The following is a 7,088-nucleotide window of genomic DNA, read 5'->3' on the forward strand; positions in this document are numbered from 1 at the left end:
ACGCCCCGCCACCCCGTGGGGCTGGGCACCAAAACCCGGGTCCAGGTCGGGGTTAGGTGGGGCTGGCCGTCGTCACGGCGCTGTGTACTTGCACAGGTTGTAAAAACACTCTCGTTACGTTACACAGTGACTTCCTAGGTCTTGCCCATGTGCTCCTGGAAAGATGTCTGGTGTGACAAATGAGAAAAAAATGTACCCCAGAGATTTCCCTTCTGTGAGACGCAGCTTAAGCCTTTCCTCTTTGAAATCATTATCAGGAAACCTGCTGGTGTGAGGTGTTTTTCCTTTCCTTGGTACAGAAAATCTTGTCAAATTGTGTGTTCAATTCTTTCCTTTTAACTTCATTTTTTTAAGGCTTGAAAATACAAATAACAGAATCGTGTTTCATGGAAGTTTATGATGTACACGCAAATTTTTTAGCAAGAGCATCGATCATTTAAAATTGTTCAGAGGAACTGGAAAAACCCAGGAGGGGATTTATCTCTCGAGGAGGGTGAAAGGAGGGCTATAGCCTCCAGACTTTTCACGAGAGAGCGGAGATGGTGGTGAAGGGAGTCCCGCTCCTTTCTACTTCCCCTACCAAACCAGCCCTTAGGACGGGCAGCGAGTGGGGTCATGTTGTTAAGAGTGGGCTTATTGCCAGCCCCAACGTGATAAAGGGAGGGGTTAGCCAGGCCGGTACCCAAGTGCCAGCACACGGGGGTCCCTAACACACTGTGTATGCACATGTGACCTCTGGGGAACCAGCAGTGCATGGCTGGAAGCGAACCTTCCATGGGCAGGTGGCAAGGAGTGGGACCCCAGGGCCTGCCAAGGAGGCTGCAAGGCCTGTCCATCAGAGGCAGAGTGGACAAGTTTGGGGTGAGAGCAGAAGTGCTCTGTGCTGAGAGGGGACAAAGAGCGCAGGCACCAGTGTTTCTCCATGCTGCTTCTTTGTGCCTCCCACATAGCACTCAGCCTTTGCTCTCGTTAAATGCTGAGCCAATATTTGTAGAATATCAGTTTGCTATTTGGTACCGAATCATTTGCCTGAGTGTCTGGGTCCAGTCCTGGGAATGGGCATAAATCCCCTTGAGCCTCTAGACTCTAGACTCTAGAGGAACATGGAAGGCAAAAGGGAGAATCCATAGTGGTAAACCCTATGCCCAGGAAACAAGTTAGAAACCAGAGGAAGGTTGATATTTTAATCCCAGAGAGCCACTGGATGCATTGGACAGCTGCTCTGGTAGGCAGACCTGCCCCACCCACCCCCCCACCCCCATGGAGGCCGTGGCCCACTGCTGCGTCCTGGGAGTACCAGATAATCTTTGAGCAGTCCCTGGTCTTTGGTTCAAATATGGTTTCCATTTTCAGAGACACCCAAAAGTGAATGCCTGTAAGATGCAAGTGTAGGTAAAATAAACTCCCATCGTCTTAAGCAATCTGATGCAGATTAACATTTAGCTTTTATATCATATCCATGGCATAGAATAGAGAAGATTATTAGAACTCTGGCTTGTAGAAAGGGGAAAGGAGGCAGAAGAGTCTGAGAAGACCTAAGAGTTGGGCGAAAGTTTGGTGTGAGAATGTCAGAACAAAATTTAGAGGACAAAGAAAGCAGCTACCGCTGTGAAGGCAAAGCAGTGATGCCAGCCCTAGCCAACTCTGTGAAAGATCAGACTGAGCCCTACATGGAGCAGCTGCTCCACGAAGAGGTACAATCCAGCCACAGAAAGGAGGAAGGCTGCGGCTCCGGCACGGGGACTCGGCACCAGGCCAGTGCTGGTGGTGTAATTAATAGCCGGACGGAAACTCAACAGAGGAGCTGAGGAGACCACCTCTTCGAAGAATGGCTCCTTAGAACCCCATGTAGAGTCAGATCCCAGGCCCAATCCCCTGGGTTCCTGTATAACGGCTGTGCAGGACCCTGCCCTGCAGGGTGAAGGGTAGGGAGCTGAGCGTGTCTGTCATCCAGCTCCTCCTCCTGGGTACCCACAGCTAGTGAGATGGAATGAGGGCCTTGGGAGCCAGAGTGGGCATCTTTACTCCCCACTGCACCCTCCCACCACCGCCACCAATTCTGGCGGCCTTCGTATCATAACATTAGCTCAAAGCTAGAGGCATCTTTTTATTTTTTATTTTTCAAGGACTTTGTTTCACTAACTTTAATTGAGGTGTTACAAGACAAGAAAATGGAAGGGAGTCCTGTCTAGTGATTTTTCTTCAGTAACTTTTCAAAACAATCTGTATTAAATAAGTAGTATTGTCAACTCCATTTTACAAGTGAGGAAACTGAGGCTCAGAGAGGTAAATTAGCAAGTTTACTTCCCAGAGCGACATAATGATAGAGCCAGGATTCAAACCCTGTGTGTCTCATGCCACAGCCTTTGTAGCTAAGATAGTTCTCACACCAAGTACTAGTGCTGGAGCGCTGTCCATGGTATTCTTTCTTTACACCATTCCTTCTTTACACATTCTGAACTGTGCAAAATCCAATGGCTACAAAGCCTCAAATGCCTACCAGTTATACTGTCACCTTTTGAGAAACATAGATTCAGACATTTCCTCATACAGATATTGCTATGCCTGTACCTCGTGACTATGCAGCCTGGTCATGACAATATGACAAGAAACAACTAAATCAGTGCTTCCCAAACTCTAAAGAGCATAGGTAACAATTAGGGCTCTGCTATGATGCTCAAATAATGGACAATTAGATCGGTACTTCCCAAACATTACGGTGCATATTAACCACTGGGGATCATTATAAGGTGCAAATTCTGACTCCATAGTTCTGGGATGGGGTCTGAGATTCTGCATTTCTAACAAGCTTCCAGGTGAGACCAGACTACACTTTGATTAACAACAGCCGAGACCACTGGCTTATGAGGAGAATCAAAGACTCTACCCAAAGGGACCCCACATGTTAGATGGTTCTTAAGACAATCAAATTATGGTTCTTAGGAGTTCAGACAACAGACAGATGAAAACGTTGACTCGGTAGTAGAATCAGACATGGAAAGAAAATTAATCAAGTCTCAAGAAGAGCAATTATAACAGATAGTAATGCATATCACTTCTGAGAGGTCCTAGTCCCAGTGATAGGAGCTGAGAGAGGAAAAGGAGATGGTGTGTGTTTGTGGCGGGGGGAGGCGAGGGAGTAAAGGAGAGGAGAGAAGACATAGAATCCTGGGGAATTAGTAATATCATGGCACCTTTTCCAGATGCCAACACAAAGAACATAAATAAATAACACTGCTTTATAAATTTCATTGATCTTGGAAAAACATTTTTCACAAGAATGTACTTCATGTTTCAAAATACAGCTTAAGAGTTTTAAGTCCTTGATGCTGTGGTAATAAGTGGATGTGATGTTGGCACTATTGCTTGTTTTACATAATGAAATTTAAGATGCCATTTTATTAAAATATCTCAATATTTTAAAAATAAACAATGTACTTGGTAATGTTACCCTGAATTTTATTGTAAAGTTTCTGCTTTCTTGACTTGACTTATGGAGAAGAGATCTAATATTTCCCTCTCCAAGTATCCTGAATCCTAATTATGAATCCAGAAGGTGACTTTGCCTATCTACTTTCTGATTCACTGAACCTGGGCATTTTATAAATCATTATATAACCCTCAGTAAAAATTTCCTACAAGACTGACTTGAGGCTAAGAAAAGGTATGCAAATAATAACCAGGCTCAGATGAATGAGGGGCAATTGAGAAGGTGGGTAACAATTTGACATTTTGAGCTTCTGTAGTGTATTCGTTTGCTTGCACTGCCATAACAAAGTACAACAGACTGGGTGGCTTAAACAACAGAGATTTCCTCACCGTTCTGGAGGTCAGAAATCTAAGATCAAGGTGTTAGGAAGGGTGACTTCTTCTGGGGACTCCCTCCTTGGCTTGTTGGTGGATATTTTTTCCTGTCTCTTCACATGGTTTTTGTCTGTGTCCTAATCACCTCTTCTTATAAAGACACTACACTAATCATATTGGTTAAGGACCATCCTAATGACCTCATTGTACCTTAATTTGCTTTTTGAAGGCCCTATCTCCAAGTAAAGTAACATATTGAGGTACTGGGGAGTAGGACTTCAAAATATGCATTTTAGGGAGACACAGTTCAGCCCATAGCAGACAGCCTATACAATGCCCAAGTGGAGGTGCCCAGTGGCAACTGAGAATGTGAGTTAGAAGAGATATGGGCCTGGGATTGAGATGTCTGGGGGTCATTAAAGCTATGGGACAGCCCTGCCAATATGGCTCAGTGGTTGAGTGTCCACCCATGAACCAGGAGGTCATGGTTCGATTCCCAGTCAGGGCATATGCCAGGGTTGTGGGCTCGATCCCCAGTGTGGGGTGTGCAGGAAGCAGCTGATCAATGATTCTCTCTCATCAATGATGTTTCTATCTCTCTCCCTTTCCCTTCCTCTCTGAAATCAATAAAAATATACGTGTTTTTAAAAGCTATGGGACATTCTCAGAGAAAAATACACACATTTTTTCTTATTTTGGGGGAAGGGGTCCTGGAACCTTGGAAGCCTTTCTGTGCATCCCAGGTACAGGGTCTGCTTTAGTTAAGGAAAGACCAGTGGAGATCTTGTGTTGTCAGTGAGTTCTATGTCCATTAGATCCTGTCCGTCAACAAGAAACAAGGATTCAAAGCTAGCAAAGTGGAAACATCTGGTGTCCATAATGACCTTGTATCTCTCCACCCCCAACTCTCAGTTCTGCCCACATCATCTTGAGAACATATCCTTTTCTTTGGGTCCAACTGGTGCCTTTTAGCTTCTAGACAGTGGATCATTTATTATTAACATTGCATCCTTTTCTTGCTGGAATACAAGAAGTTTCTTGATCTCACAGTAAATTCCTTTGCTTGAATTTCATGCAAACCATCAGTGTCAAGATGTTTTTTGGTTTGTCTTGTGTGTGTTTTTGACACAGAGAAGGCTTGCATGCAATTTGCATCTTATTAATAATAGTCATATAAGAATTAACCAATGTCACCCCAACAGATTTAATAAAAATATATAGTCAAATAAGAATCTCCTTCCTAATAAAGTCACATTGTAAGTTAAAAGCAATTGTGTGACTGTACTAACACTTTCTTTTATTTAGTCTTGTTTCCGTCATTATTTCTACATCGACATTTTCTTAGGATTCTTAGATTTTCAGACCTACTTCTGTAAGCCTATAATGATGCAAATATTTTATGGAATTGCAGACACCTCACCAGTCCAGGTTTTAAAAACTTCCAGTGAGCATGGCTTGACCCTGGTTACCGAATAGCATCAGTATACCTCTACTTAATGCTCTCAATGCTGTTTGTATTCCAGATCAGGGTGGCTCAGAAGTCCTGTAAGTGTCCCTAGCACACAACAAAAAGACATTTCAAATACTGCCAACACTTTCTACTGTTTTGCTTGCCTGAGATATTTTTGATGTAGTATTTGAACTCAATACTTTTCTTCAATTTATCATTAATATAATATTATAAACTATAACAGAAAGAGTATAATTTTATTCAGGATGTTTAAAGCATTAAGTTGCAATAAGTAGCATGTAGTTGTTTTAAACATAGAAGGGCAATGACACTCTATGAGAACTGAGGCTCAGACGCCAGACTTTGTGAAGCTGTGTTAGGGAGAAGATAGGACACACTTCATTCTATAAGCTTTCCAATTTTCCACTGTGGCATCAACCATAACAATAGAAAAACCTTTTTTCTTTAAGGATGTTTTAAATTTACCTTTTTAAAAATTGATTTTAAAGAGAGAGGAAGGGAGAGGAGAGAGAAAAACATTGATGTGAGAGAGACATCGATTGGTTGCCTCCTGCACATGCCCTGACTGTGGATCAAACCCCCAACCTGGGCCTGTGCCCTGACCGGGAATCAAACCTGTTACCCTTTGGTGCATGGGACGACACGCCAAATAACTGAGCCACACTGGCCAGGGCAACAATAGGAACATCTTTAACAAATTATCTAAAGCAGTACAATTACAAAGAACGATTCTTTGTGGAGTCTCAAGCTTAGCCACAAAATGTTAACAAATCATAATCAAATAAAACAAAATGTTCAACCTTACTATCCAAATGGCACCCATTTTCCAAATCCAAACATGATCAACAAAATGTAGGAAGTGTCCTAAGATCATAGTTGCAAAGATATTGACATTTTCATGAGGACACTCAGGCATGATTTAGGGGATAAAGAATGTGACAACATTTCTAGCACCTCATGCAAACTTCTAGATGTAAAATAAAAGAATTAAGATAATTTTGGGGGGTGGTGTTTTGTCTTCAGAAAAAATATAGAACACACAAATTTAGCAATATTTTACATGCCTGCATAACATTTTTCTCAGAATATAGCAACTTGGGGAAACATCAGAGCTTCAGTAACAACTCCAAATGCTTTCTATTCTAGCCTCCTAACCAGGCTAGTTTCCAGAATCCTGCTTCCAGAAGGCTCCTCCAGGTTCTATGGGAGGTTTGCTTTTATGCGCTGAGTGCGAGGCCCTGTTGTTCCTTATGGAAGTTATGGGAAAAGCTACACCACTTGACTTCTCTCTTGTCACCACCTGCCTTGCCATGTGATCTTTCCTACCATTATTCATTGCTACTTGTAAGTGCTGAAAGCTTTGCTGTCCTAGCACTCATAGCCCTCTGAGCCAACCTCAAATGGTGTAGCAGTTTTTATCATTGTAACTGCACTGACCAATCTGACTCCCTTCACAAGCACCAGGTGGTCCAGGTCATTGCCAGCTTCCTACAGCTGTTCCTCTCAATCCAAACCAAGATCCTGGGTAAGTTCCCCTTCTTGCTCTCTCCAGCCTAGTTGTTTTCCATTCTGAGACAGGTGTGCAGTCTTTTTTGCTGGACTATCAGTCACAAAGTTTCCATCATTATTTCTTGCAATGGATTCTCATGAACCCAGAATTCCTGAGTTTGTTTGCAGATTAAACTCCCCACCATTGCCCTAATTGTTATATTACTGCTTTTCAAAAGCAGGTGGTTCTCAAAATTACAGTTTTCCAGCTGAGCAATTCTTACTCTACACATATGCATTTTCAAAAATGTGTAGTGTCTTTCTG

This window comes from Eptesicus fuscus, chromosome 10 (assembly GCF_027574615.1).
Source record: "Eptesicus fuscus isolate TK198812 chromosome 10, DD_ASM_mEF_20220401, whole genome shotgun sequence".
In the NCBI taxonomy this organism is placed as follows: domain Eukaryota; kingdom Metazoa; phylum Chordata; class Mammalia; order Chiroptera; family Vespertilionidae; genus Eptesicus; species Eptesicus fuscus.